General features: G+C 44.5%; 1 protein-coding gene across 1 annotated transcript in view; it reads right to left on the minus strand.

The window, feature by feature from the left end:
- The window catches only part of brinp2 (bone morphogenetic protein/retinoic acid inducible neural-specific 2), a 210,102-nt gene extending 197,725 nt beyond the window's left edge, over positions 1 to 12,377 (minus strand). Inside the window, exon 1 of the mRNA XM_062405324.1 lies at positions 11,599 to 12,377. The gene's annotated coding sequence lies outside the window, so the exon portion shown is untranslated. The remainder of the gene's footprint in view (positions 1 to 11,598) is intronic.
- Positions 12,378 to 13,532: the final 1,155 nt, after the last annotated feature.

Here is a 13,532-nt window from a genome sequence, read left to right on the forward strand (position 1 = left end):
CTATTTGCTCAGATAAATCCATTTTCCGAGGGTCGGTGCAGTGGTTACCACACAATAAGAAGGACATTGATTAGAATCCTAGTTCGGAGAAGGCCTTCCTTTGTGGAGTTGGCTGGTTCTCCCCTGCGTCCGTGTGGGGTTTTCTCCGGGTACTCCGACTTCCTCCCAGAGTCCAGTGACGTGCAGTAGAGTGTGATTGGCAACTCCAAATTATCCGTAAGTGTGGTTGAGAGTGTGAAGGGTTGTTTGTCTCTATGTGTCAGCCCTGCCATGTGCTGGCAGCCTGTGCTGGATAAGCGGTATAGATAATAGATGGAGGAATAACTTTGACGGAGACTAGATAAATGCTACAGAGTCTCTCACTGGAGAAGCAGGAGCTGGGAAAACGTTTGAGCTTCTTTATTTGATCTGTTCAAGGGTGCAGGTTTGGTTCCAGTGGTTGTTAATCATCCGGCTCTCATCCTGGAACTTGCGGAGAAAGATGCACAGTTCTTTTACTTAAAGAACTATCATTCAGAAGCTTATCGCAGCTGGAGAAAGTGGTGATAACTTACAGTGAAGGCATAAACAAATCTATCAACATCTGGACAGCGGGAGAACAATGGTCAACCTGAAATATCCAAAGTAATGGAAACAAAAACACAACCACGACCTGCGCCACCAATCACCGGGCACAGGGTGCACGTTGTCACCTTGTGCTCTTCACTGGTTCAGAAACTAAACTGAACATTTCAAGAATTGTATAAATCCCCGCGTCTAAGCAGGGTCAGTGCAGTGGACATGAACACACATTAATTTGAAGTACTTCCAAGTCTTACACAAAGCTTCATGCTGCTTATTAGCCATATTGCTTTGTATGTCGCATGTATTCTATACTAGAGTGAGCATACCCTTGAGGTGAGACATCTTGTCTTAATATTCAACATTCTGCCTTAAACCCAGCTCTGCTCTCTTGTGCTGATGCTGCTCTCATTTTGAACTCATTGCTTCTCATGTATCGGCCTGTATTTCTTCCCCTAACTGCTTTATAATTTATAAATATTGATGGCGATCAAAATCCCTCTTACTTCCCTCACCCTTCAAAGATGCCAGTCACACACACAAACACACAGACACACACACACGCAAACATGTGTTTGCCTTTGGTATTGTCAAGATGTGAAGTCAGATTTGCATGAGCGCTTTCCCATAACCACATGCATGAGTAGGTTCAAAGCCGTGCGTTGGGTTAGTCAGCCAAAACACAGCATGGAGGTGGGCGGGGCGGGGGGTGGGTTGCCCACATTTTGGGATGTTTCCTCATGAATTAAATATGTAATCAAGCATGCAAACTGAGCCAGACAAATCCGGGAGTTTTAACTTTGCTGAAACCAAGAAAAATAAAGAAGCCCCTTCATCGAATAAATTAGCATTATTAGAGGCACACTTATTTGGAAATCATTTTCATCCTTTCACAGGGAGGACATTCAGTTGGTAAAGTGTCACATTTTCCTCTAACAACAAAAGAGGGGCTGATGAACCATCTCCCTTTTTTTTTCCCAACAGCAATTATGATCAGTACAAAACAAACTATTGCCTGTTTTTACTAATAATAACTGTGATCCACTTGAATTCTGTTGTCTTAAAATATTATTTGGCAACTAGGGGCATAATATCTCTCTATCTCCCTATGACATATTAACCTTGTCTTGGCCACCTTTTAACACCAAACCCTCATCCTCCTCGGCCAACTCTCCTCTTGCCATGTGATAAGACGCTGTACCTAAGGGTTATATATGTGCCAGAACAACTTTTAAAACACGTCTCCCATAGAGACCTTATGGCAACCCTCAGAAATCTGTTTCACCTTTTCCAGAGAGACAGATGAAAGGAAGCAACATTGGCAGAATTGCAACCGGTTGAACATCAGCTAACCATGACATGACCTCTATGAAGTTGTTTCAGCTAACGTGTTCGCAAAAGAGCAGACTGTAAGATCCCAGTGTGCCCCAGTACATGGGGTTCCTGATCAGCTCTACGTTATAAGGGTCAGAGTTTCAGGCTCTAAATGAATTTATCTTTTTAGAGTTTCACTGTGAGCTGATGGCGAGGAGACACGCCTAGCTTCTTACTGTCTTCATCCAACAACTACCCAACTTCCACTGGAAAAGTATTAAACTTAATAGCCCTATGAGGAAAATGGTGTTTCCATCCAGGCATTTAATTAAAAGGGCAAGCATACAGCAATTAAAAATCTCCAAAGCACATTGGAATTAAAAGAGTTAAAAGACGCAGTTGCTAGAAAGACAATCAAATATTTGCATCTTAAGCTGCAAAATGTAAATTTTCCTAACCACTAATTAGCAGCTAGGTGTTAGCTTACCCCATCCGCTTTTGGAGTTGCTCTGGGGATGCTTCTGCGTTAAAAAGCTTTGATGGAAGTAGTGTGAGAAGCAGTACGGCATAAAACAGGCTTAAAGAGATGAAAAAAATCTATAGGTTTGCAAATCTGAATCTTCAATGTCCTTGCTGATGAGAAGTTTGACTCGTGGTGGACTTCTTCTCTTTCTCCCGCCGCCTGTTGTCGTGTCTACAACATGAAATCAATGAAAGCAGTCCCATAGTGTCAACTATACATTTCTCCTAAGGGGCCACATCTCTATTCTCACTCAACACCTCCTCACCCCCAGTGACACACACTCTCCGCAGGGACAGCTGTGACATGTCTGAGCGGGCAGCAAGGCCATTATCGCGTCCTCCCAGATGTTCTCGGTGGAGTGTGTTGGGCTGATGCAGCCGCCTGATAGGTTTTTAATAAGCGCACCCAGCCATTCCACTTCATTTGCTTCACTTTGAGGCAGCCCGCTCGATCTGAAGGAGCACGGCCGACGTTTGGCCGTGAAATGTGTTCCGGTGGCAAAACGAGTATCTTGCTGATGCGGGAGACAAGGTGACGCCATGCTGGTTCACTTAATTTTCCTTTTTTTTTTAAAATACTTGGTTGTTATATTCTTCACTTTCCATGCCTGAGGTAAAACAGCATGAATATAAAGTAATATGTATGGACTCTCTCTTACTTACCCCTCTCTACTAAGAGTCTGTCCTGAATCAAAATCCCCGCACTGAAGCCGTGTGCCTGTGTTAGTGAGAAGGAGGGGGGGTGGGTGGGGGGGTTACACAGCTTTCAACAGCATTGGTTAAAATCAATGGGAGGAGTTTGGATGTCAGAGTCATTGACTCAGGATGATATAGGTCAATAAACAGATCAATGCGGCAACTTATAATCGTTGTATTTCTTACCACTAAATGTCTTTCCTTATCATTGTCAGAGGGTGGATGAGAGGGAAGAGGGAAGGGGGGTGAGAGGCAGAGATTCACACGCTGGATAAGGCATAAATAATAAACTGCCTTCGCGCCAGGATAGTTTAAGGTTCCTTTATGTCTTTTCTTCTGAGAACCCTGATGGCACGTTTACTGGTTTTGCATTTCATGTATACATGAATTTAAGTAACAATGCGCTGTATTTTATATGAAAATGTTAATTTTTCTCAATACTCAATAAAGGAAAACACTGATGCAGTCCTTGTGGTTTTTGTTTGTTACAGTAATGACTGAATGCATCTATTCAGCAAAATCCCTCTTGCCCACAGAATGTTGATGACTTTTTCTGTTTAGCAGCAACAGGAGTTTAGTTGTTGGTGCTAAAAAAATAACTGGAGGGGGTAAGAGCACCAATTATTGAAAATGTACACAACAGATAAAAAGACAAAGCAAGTGATGAAGGGATACGGAAAACTCCATAAATAACTGATTTAATTTACTGAAGATTTTATCCAGATATGAGACACTTTACTTACACTAAAATGTAAGTAAATAGAAAGACGGAAGAGATGACAAAATGTGTCAATGTGTATTCTAATTAAATTTAGTATTGTGATCTGTTGGCTAATGGATATCAAAAGTTTGATCTACAAATCAGGCTTTTCACTTAGCTTTTTTAAAATTTGAAAAGAGACATAAACTGGAAAATAAAAGCAAAACAAGTTGAGATAACATTAGATTAGATTAGATTCAACTTTATTGTCATTGCACAGTACAAGTACTTATACAACAAAATGCACCAGTGGGGAGGTTTCATGGTTACATCTCCCATCCATCATGAGATGTTGTGTGGCTTTTGATGGAATATTGTGATGTATGGGATGAGAAAAACCGATGGAGAAGTTTAATGGTAGTGTATAAGTTTTAAGATAGTACAATTTGTGCTTGACCTTTCCAAAAAAGAGCGTTGCAAAAACAATTTCCCCAAAGCCTCAAGGGAACGAGCGGCTGATCCCTTTGTATTAATGAGACAAGACATTTTCCCACACAACTCAACTGCTTAGTCCATAAAAGTATTTGGAATCGGCTTTAAAAAAATCCTCAGTGGATTAAGTTAAACAGAAAGCTGTGTTTGTCACTGTGTAGTGGTAAAAACAGCATTAAACCCAACCCCACCCACATGTACAATCAACACACACACAAATGTCCCATCAGTCTCATACATCCCCTGTGTAGGATGAGTCTCTGCACCGCCACAGTCCACGTTGGAGCCCAGTTCAGGATTAATGTACATTTAGGAAACAATGGAGCGTCACACTGCTCATCCAGGCCCACTCCCCTCATCCCCTCCTACTACAGCTGTCGTGGGATGCATCTGGCTTCTCCTTAGAAAAGAGGAGCACTCTGATGTGAGAATAGAGGAGGAGAAGGGGCCAAAGTTGAAAGAAAGAGAGAGTTTAACTGCCTTTCATGTACCACCCTCCTTCCCATTCACTTTCCTTTAGCTGTTTTGCCTTTAACAAGCAACTGAAGCCAGGCACTTCTCCAGGGTTGGCCACCAGAGGCATGTCGGCGCTAAGGATTGGAGCACCAGTGGGGAGGTTTCGTGGTTAGGGCCATTGTTTCATCTTTCCTTTTCTTTTCCCCCTCAGAGATACCGTTTGTAATGACTGGCACAAGCACAAGGGAAGATGAAGGCGAATCTCAATGTTGGATAAGGGATTCAGAAAGCTCGATATACCGGCCGCTGGCAGCTTTCATTTAAAGGTTCACACAACTAAATATAACAGCTCCCTGCAGTATGATCAGAGATATTTCCGATTTTCTATCGACAAATCGGAATGGCATGATGTGCCAATTAGTCGGTGATCAGCGTGGAGAGAACTTATGATCACGGATTAAGTGTTTGGGTCATTTAACAGGCAAGAATGCAAATTGTATCCGTTTTCAATTCTCATATTGATTTTCTCTATTTGAGTATGATTCCAATTTCAATACAAAAGAGTGTCTGTCATGTTTTAGACAAATCAAGCCATGTCGTCTCAAGATCTGGGAACATTATTCACTTTTATTTAAATGTTAACAAACGGAGGATTAAAACAGGGGGGGGGGGGTTGAGACCCCTTCATCGACACTTGAGAAACCTCCTGAAAGCCTCAACAGCGAAATTCTGGGGGGGGGGGGGGGGGGGGTGTCCGGAATTGTATTTCCTTTTGGATCTAGGCGATATCTTTGTGCCCCGCAGCATGTCCGTCCAGCCGTCCCCCGAACACGTTGAAAAACAATCCCACATTTTCGCGCACACATAGTTCAACTGAAAAAAACAACACGAGACGTGACGCGCACAGCCGGGACATCAGGGTTAAGGCGCCCAGAACAATCCGGATTCATGTTTTCTGACAGCATCAATTAATAACTAAATACATACGATGGTCAGTTTGTGTGAAGAGTGACAGAGACGGGCAGACACACACTCACACACACTTACACACACACACTGGAGCACTAGGAAAGGGGGACCTCCGATTGCCCCTGGGTATTTTGCACACTGATTAAAAGCTAAAGTTTTTTTTTGTCCATTTTTTTTTGAGCAATGACTGGATTGGTTCATACAGATTATTTCTTCAGTAAAAGACTGTTGCAGCAGAAAGTTGATGTTTTTGGCTTATCCAGAAAAACTGGGACACTGACAGCGGATGTGGCCGGTGAAGTTTCATTCACCTCCATTGTACTGATGTCAGGCAGAAATCCAAGAGATTTCAATAAACAATGAACGCTTTTATTAATAAGTTTCTTTTGACAGATGTCTTTGAAATATTGCGAGACTCAACTAGTTCAAATGAAAGCAGGCTATAAAAGCAGTGGTGTAGTGGTGTCTGTAGTCTTTATTTATTTAGCCCGTTCAGCAAAGGATTAACATTGTGTGTAGTGACATGAAATACTACTATTGCTTATTTAGTTTACTTGTGCAGATTTAGCTGAACTACCATGACAACCTGAGCCAGTGGCCAGCAGCACAGAGGTAAAACCTACCGGTTACTACACCTCTGAGCAAAAAAAAATAAACCCCCCCTGCTTCTGTTTATATCTCACAGCATCACTTTGGTCATTGATATCTTCACCAATTTTTTACGGCACAGAGATACGATGTAGCCGTGCCTCTGTCAATCAATAATCAATCACTGCGGGACCAAATGGCAGAGGAGCTGTGCAGCTTCAGAACATTGCTTAAAGATTTTTTCACCACCACATACATTCTGCACAAAAAAACATCACGTGTGCCAATCAATTAAATATGCATACATTATAGGTATATACAAAAAACACTTTGAGATAAACGTCTCACACAGTAGAGCAGAGATAAACCATACACATGTCTGAAGCAGCTGCAACCCCCGTGAGGGAGGAATGCATTTCAGGGCTATTGGATTAGGTTCAGTGCTCAACCTGTTTCAGAATGCATGAGTTTCTCAAACCTGGAAGAAAATATTTAGTCTTATTAAAGCAGAATTCACGTGTTTTACGCCAAAATTATATCGAAGACTTATGCAAATCCCATATTTGCAGGATTTAAATTGTTTGTATTGTGTATCTTACCTACATGCATTCAGAGTCCTTTTTCGAATGTCATTTCTTATGGAGGGAAACAGTGTCTGATAACGTGATGGGTTTCATAGCTCAATTAGAAGCAGCTAACCTGGCTCTGCCTCAAAGTAACAAAATGTATCTAACACCTCTTCACTGATAAAACGCTGTTTAAACAATGTTGAATCTATTTAATAGAAACTCTATAAATGTAACACTCAGGCATGTGGTGTGTCATCTCTGACAAATGGATAAACTGGCCTTCATTTTTGAATTACTGAAAATAATGATCACTCTGAATTGTGCATGGTCCAAGGAACAGTGATGCAGCAGTGAGTGAGAGGCTGTCTGGGAAAGTGAAACTCTGCTCCACACTGCTGGCAGACAGATGTATGGAGAAGCCACCTACACAGCCCATAGAAAAAGCAACCTTTGAACATGTGTGCGCAGTATGACCTGAACCTTAAAAAACCAATGTGCCACTTATCTATGAAGGACACTGTGCAATTCTGAGGGATGAGACCGGTAGCAAATCAGAAAGCCGGCTATTATGTATCAATCGTTGAAACGGCTGCCTTTTCAATATCTCCCCCATGTCCTTGCTGTTTGAAGGACACAGCTGCGTCGTATGCACAAGTCAATCTCTGAGGAGCAAACACACGCATTTACATTTATACACACGCATTTAGCCGATGTGCTGTTCTGCTGAGTGGCTCCCGGCGAGATGACGACGGTAGATCCAGCTGCGGTGTTTTTCAGTTCTCTTAAGAGGCAGAGCAAGGGTCAGAGACGGGTGGAGAGCCTCCTATAAATATGCAACCTCGGGCAAGAGGAATGAGAATAAGTGAACAAAATAAGAGGTCAGATACATTTTTTGGGGTTTAGGGAAGGACAACAGGTGAGAGGAGAAATTATCTTTTCCAGCACTGAATGTCCTTTCACTGGAACTTTCCAATCGTATAGAAATATCTGAGGGACTGGATGTGGAGTTGATTGCCGTGGAATGCGTCTGGTGAGAACTGCTTATTACGACTGAGGGAGATTATTAACACATTTCGAGACAGAGTAATATATTTGTTAAAAAGTACAGAGCGGGGACCATCAGGGGCCGATGAACGGGTCCCACCGGGTCTTCCTGAGCAAAATGAGAAGGGGTTTAATTTTGCTCTTATTTTATTGCTTTGCCGAAATTTTTGAACACTCGAGGAAAGCATGAAGATAACCAATGAGTCATATGTTTCATTCCGCCTACTGTGGCCATCACCCTTTAAATTGCCGGCTTTATGATTCTAAACCTGAGACAACATTTATCAACAGAAACCGCAGGTGAATGCCCGGTTTCTGTGTCTTGTTGGGATGTGGGATAAAAACAAGCCAGATATAATGGGAGTGCATTGAGATATATTTCCTCATCCAAGGTTTGGAGGCACAAAGAAATCGGGAGAGTGAAGATTGATTTTTTTTCAGGGTAAATGGTTTCGTATTTATAAAGCGCTTTTCCAACATTCTTGACTTTTTTTTCTTCGATACATAACATGTCATTTAGCTGACGCTTGAATACAACGTGTCATACAATTACACTTCCTATTGAGGGTGTCAAATTGATATTTTTATATTTAACGATTTTAACAAAACATCTCTTCTAGTAACTGCAGCACCTACAAATGAGTGTTGTTTTGTTGATGTTTAAATAATTAAAAAACGTTTCAGGTTTTATGATGAAGCTGCTTTACCTCCAACTTTGTCCGTTCTGCGTGTTGAGAAAAAATCTCATAGTGATTCATGTAGAAAGGTTTTTATATCATGCAACACCTCCAAGAAGAAGATTTTTGATTATAAAGCCAACAGAAAAGCATAAAGCATAATATTCTTTCACCTTTTCAATCCAATACCGTCTTGCAATTGTTTATTTGTGGACCAGCTTGAGTTAGTGGAGTGTTTGACAAAGATGTCTGAGTCATTAATCTGAAGTTCCAGCGCTCATTACCATTTACTGCATCTGCTTAAACTGGGGATTTATTTTACAATCCTCTGAAGTCCAAATAAGGGGTGTCAATAATAAATTATTAACAACTAATTAAAAATGTATATAAAACAAAATGAGTCATTCCAACTTTCTTTTATTTAACATGGGCACAGTTGTTTTCTGATGTAATATAAAGTTGGATTACTTCATAAATGCATATTCTTATAGACTACTGAAAGATAAAAGATGTTTTTTTTATTTTCAATTAAAAATAAGGATTCTGAGGACATTTCCAACTTCGGCAAAATAATTTCATGTGTTTGCAGAAGCCTTCTCGCCAAAGAAAGCATTCAGGTTCAGTGTGCGGACACGGATAAATAACTGAGCTGGTCTCAGGGGTACACACCCAGGATCCCAATGGCCACAATGAGATGCCACAGAGAAACACGACACAATTAGAAAGAGACACAATCCATTCACACGCCTGTGCCCTGGGAGCCGCTGCTTCAGCATGCAGGCAGTTGACGAATTAAAGACAAAGACTAAGAGGTGGAGACACATAACGAATGGCCACATCTCAATCCAACTGCCCACCTACAATCTGATTCAGCCCAAGGTAAAACAAACCAAGCAAGGATATGTAATCCAATAAAAGAATGTTGTTCTCTACAGCCGAGTTCCAGAGATGAGTGGTATTGACACAGTCCCGGAGGCTCGTGGTGGAAGAACACTTCCCACCTGAACAGATCAGCTCCTGGACACTCTGTCCGCTCTCCCCCTTCAGCACCAGATGTCACTGATCATATGTCATTGAGTGTTCAATGCTCCTTTTCAATCCGGACCGGATGTTCCGCATGGACGTCCACTCCCACCGCCTTCACACAACATGTCGTTAGATCCCTGAGTGTCAAGCTCTCTCTCTCAGTGCCACAGTATATCACAACAAGGCTCACTAGGCACATCCCACCTCCACTTAAATACAAAGTTGTGACACCGATACTGAGGGGAAGTGCTCAATCTCCTCAAAACTGCCTCAGTTCTTTGAATTCATTGAATTCCACAAGGTGTTGAAATCTTTACTCTGAGTATGATCCATGTCGACCGCATGACATCATGTCCGCACACCGACGCTGCCAATCTCCTGCTCTGCCACATCACCACCGTGCTCTTCGCATCTGGGTGACATGGCCATGTTCACGGAAATGGGTTGGATTTGACGTTTGCCCTGCTCAGGGGCACTAGACAGGGTAGGGAGAATCCTCTTGGATTTTTGGACAGATCAATCCAGGTTCCTCTTTTTGTTGTTTCTCCGTGGAGTCGAACCAGAGACGAACCACAGACCTTTTCTGCCCATAGTCCAAGTTTCTGCCACTAGTCCCGCGCCTCTCCGTATGCCGTAGCCTTTCTCCTCTGACCCACCTCAGTTTTTGTGTGGAAGTGCAGCTCACTCTTTTGTTTTACTCTTCAGTCTCTTCTCTAGAGTAAAAACTCCAGAGTGTGAGAGATCGGGAGTTTCAGAAATACTCAAACAACAACTATCATGCCACTGTCAACCTCACTAAGATCACATGTTTCTCCATTCTGACGTAGGATGTTAATTGAAGCTGCTGACGTGTACCCGCAGGATGTAATGCTGCCAGGTGTATGTGGACTTACTGGACTGCCACAGTATTTAGAGATCAAACAGGGCTGTTGTCCCTCTTCCTCTTGATTTCCAGCTGCAGGAGTTGGATTCTGACTTTGTCGCTTTCTTCTCTCTCCTCCATTATTTGTTTGACAGGATTCTCCCCCCCTCCTCGGTTCTCTGGCAGCAGCAGTGGGCGTTCAGTGTGAAATCTGAGGCAGCAGCGCCTCTTCTTCTCCGAGGATTTCCGGCGGCCACATACACAGCAGCCGAGTCCCGACAAAGTAGCTGACAGGTAAATGTTGTGCTTACACGGTTCAGAGAATTTGTGAGAAATTGCACGCTGCGTGGCAGGCATTCAGGGTGACTGATGGAGCGACTGTATCCCGCACGGGGCGCAGAGCGAAAGAGAGAGAGCGAGAGAGAGACGGGGGGAGAGGCAGGAAGGTTTTCAGTGGGAGAGCAAAAGCGCACAAGCAAACACGCACGTTGATGAGACGACGCAAAGCAGAGGTTGAAGGACAGGTCGGCTTCAGCTTTGGCTTTTACGTAAAACCATGGGACAGGGCTGGATTAGGGTGGGCGCACAGGCACGCTCTTCGCACGCACATACGGAGGGGAAACGGCAAAGTTGTAGTTACGCAAAAAAACACACAATCCACAACTCACACATATTTCTACCGCATGGTGCGAATGCGGTGCTTCACTCCGTCTTCACAGGCTTCGCACGTTCAAATCACACAACAATCACACAAACGGTGAGGAAAGACCCACGTGTGAACCCGAGGTGAGTTTGGGTGTGCGCAACTCTTTTGCACAACATACATTTTTTTGCACAAATATTAATGAGAAGGAACCCACTGCTGCCAGTGTGGACACGAGCTCCACGAGCCTCACATCTGACTCAACTCTTCTCCCCCTTCCCTCACTCTGTGTAGATCCATCATGCGTCACGACTTGATCTCAACTCCAGCTGCAACTGACCACCCGAACCCGTTCTGCCGTCTTGTGCCAGGCGCGTAAAAAACGCGCCTGGCACGAAAACGCACGGGGTCGTATTCCTCCCCCATGAGAGGAAACACACGCACACACACACACACAAACACACAAACGCAAAACTCACCCAGGGTGTGAGCGCAGGTCCTCCCCGTGCGCCTCTAGATGTGTGTGTGTGTCCCTGTATCCAGTAAAAAGAGGAGGGAGAAACCCGTGCAGCGAAGGCGAAAACCAACTAGAGGACGGCAGCCATACGCCACCGACTTCCCTCCTTCTTCTTCCCTCTCTCTCTCTCTCTTTCTCTTCTTCCCTTAGTCCCTGCCTCTTCCTCGGGGCAGGCTGAGCAGCGGCTGTAATAATCCAGACATTGTCCTCTTCTTCAAAACATTAACATCAAACTACGGACTCCGATTCGTGCCACAACTTACAAGTTCACAGTTCGGATGGGTTTGCGCGCTCCGGTTGAAGATGGTGCACCCCCAGTAATCCGCGTTTGGAAACAGTCTGATCGAACAGTCCACGAATTAAAAGAAGCTCCTCGCGATATGGTTCTAGTCAGAGCAGCGGCTGCGGAGAAAGTTTGCTCCCAAAGTGGCTGAGAAACGGATGAGATCGGGCGTGAGAGGAGGGAGATAATCCCAGAGAGAATAGTTCGTCTCTCTCTTTCCGCTCCGGACCAAAAGAAAACTCTCTCCTCACAGGGGCTGTGGTGCACCTGCTGCCGGAGCAGACACGCACAGGTACCCACTAACGGAGCGCCCTCCTCTTCCTCTTCCTCTCTGTACCGCACTTTGCTGTTCTTTTTCAAACGTCTTAATATTCCGGATCGCCTGTGTCTCTGCGCGCCTCGGTCATCACTCACGGTGGAACAGCCTGGCGTTGCCTTTCCAAGTGACTCGGGAAAGAGCGTCTCTTTTCAACAGCGCTCTCCTCCTCTCTCCCGCTCTCTCTCCTCTCCTCCTCTCCACGAGATCTGTCCATCCTCCCTGAGTGAAACCACACCTCGCTCGGCTGCAATTGGCTGAAAGCAGCAGAGGAGGAGGAGGAGGAGGAGAGGGAAGGAGGTGAGGCAGCGATGATGATGAGCACCGGGGAGAGGGGATGGAGGGAGGAGTACGAGAGGATGGGAAGAATGGAAAGAAGGATGAGGGATCTTGACGAGGAGAGGATGGAGATAAAACGTGGGATGAAAGAGGAGAGACCGTTTGTGCCAGGAAAGGAGGATAACTGAGACTGTGTGTGTGTGTGTGTGTGTGTGTGTGTGTGTGTGTGTGTGTGTGTGTGTGTGTGTGTGTCTGTGTGTGTTTGCGTTTGTGCGTTTGTGCGTGTGTGTGGCACTGAGCTCTATGTGTTTGGGGCCAAAGGGGAGGGCTGGCTAATGAAAGTGAAAATGCTTCCCTCCTCTTTCCTCATTCATTCACAGCGCTTTAGCCAAATTTGTCTGCAAATCCGCTTTGACTCCCGGCAACACAGAATTCATTCTGACAGTGTCCCCCCCATTAGGCAGCGGAGTCATACACTTCTGGCTGTCCGTCTTTCCGCCTCCTTCTCTTTATAGAATCTGGTGTCTGTCAGCCGAGCGGCTTTCTGGAGTCTGTAATGAATAAGTAAGTGGTTGAAGGGAGGCTGGAGAGTGAAGTGCATGCTGAATATACTGCCGAGGGGCGTCGGGAGGGAAATAAGTAACAGCATGAGCCGCCTCTGTAATGGGAGCAAATGAGGTGGGCCGGATATTGTTGTGGCACATAGGCAAGAGGGAGAGGGTCGACAAAAATCTCTTGACAGCTCCCGGGAAAGGCTGTGATTGATGGAAACGCTCTGGGGAGTGTTTCGATATGAACTTGGTTAACTCGGAGCCACATGAGGCATTCATCACTGGCTGCCACGCTGGAGTGAGACACCTGCTGTGAGCTCGGCAGCATTTTATTTAGGAAAGGCACCTGAGGAGCATCTTCACAGGAGCAGCAACTGACTGTTTGTGGATGTTTTAATGATCAAATGAAAAAATGCCCAAGACCACCACAGAATGGAAGGAGTAAGGATGTGGGTTTCAGGGGTCCA

The sequence above is a fragment of the Platichthys flesus genome, chromosome 14 (assembly GCF_949316205.1).
Source record: "Platichthys flesus chromosome 14, fPlaFle2.1, whole genome shotgun sequence".
NCBI lineage: Eukaryota > Metazoa > Chordata > Actinopteri > Pleuronectiformes > Pleuronectidae > Platichthys > Platichthys flesus.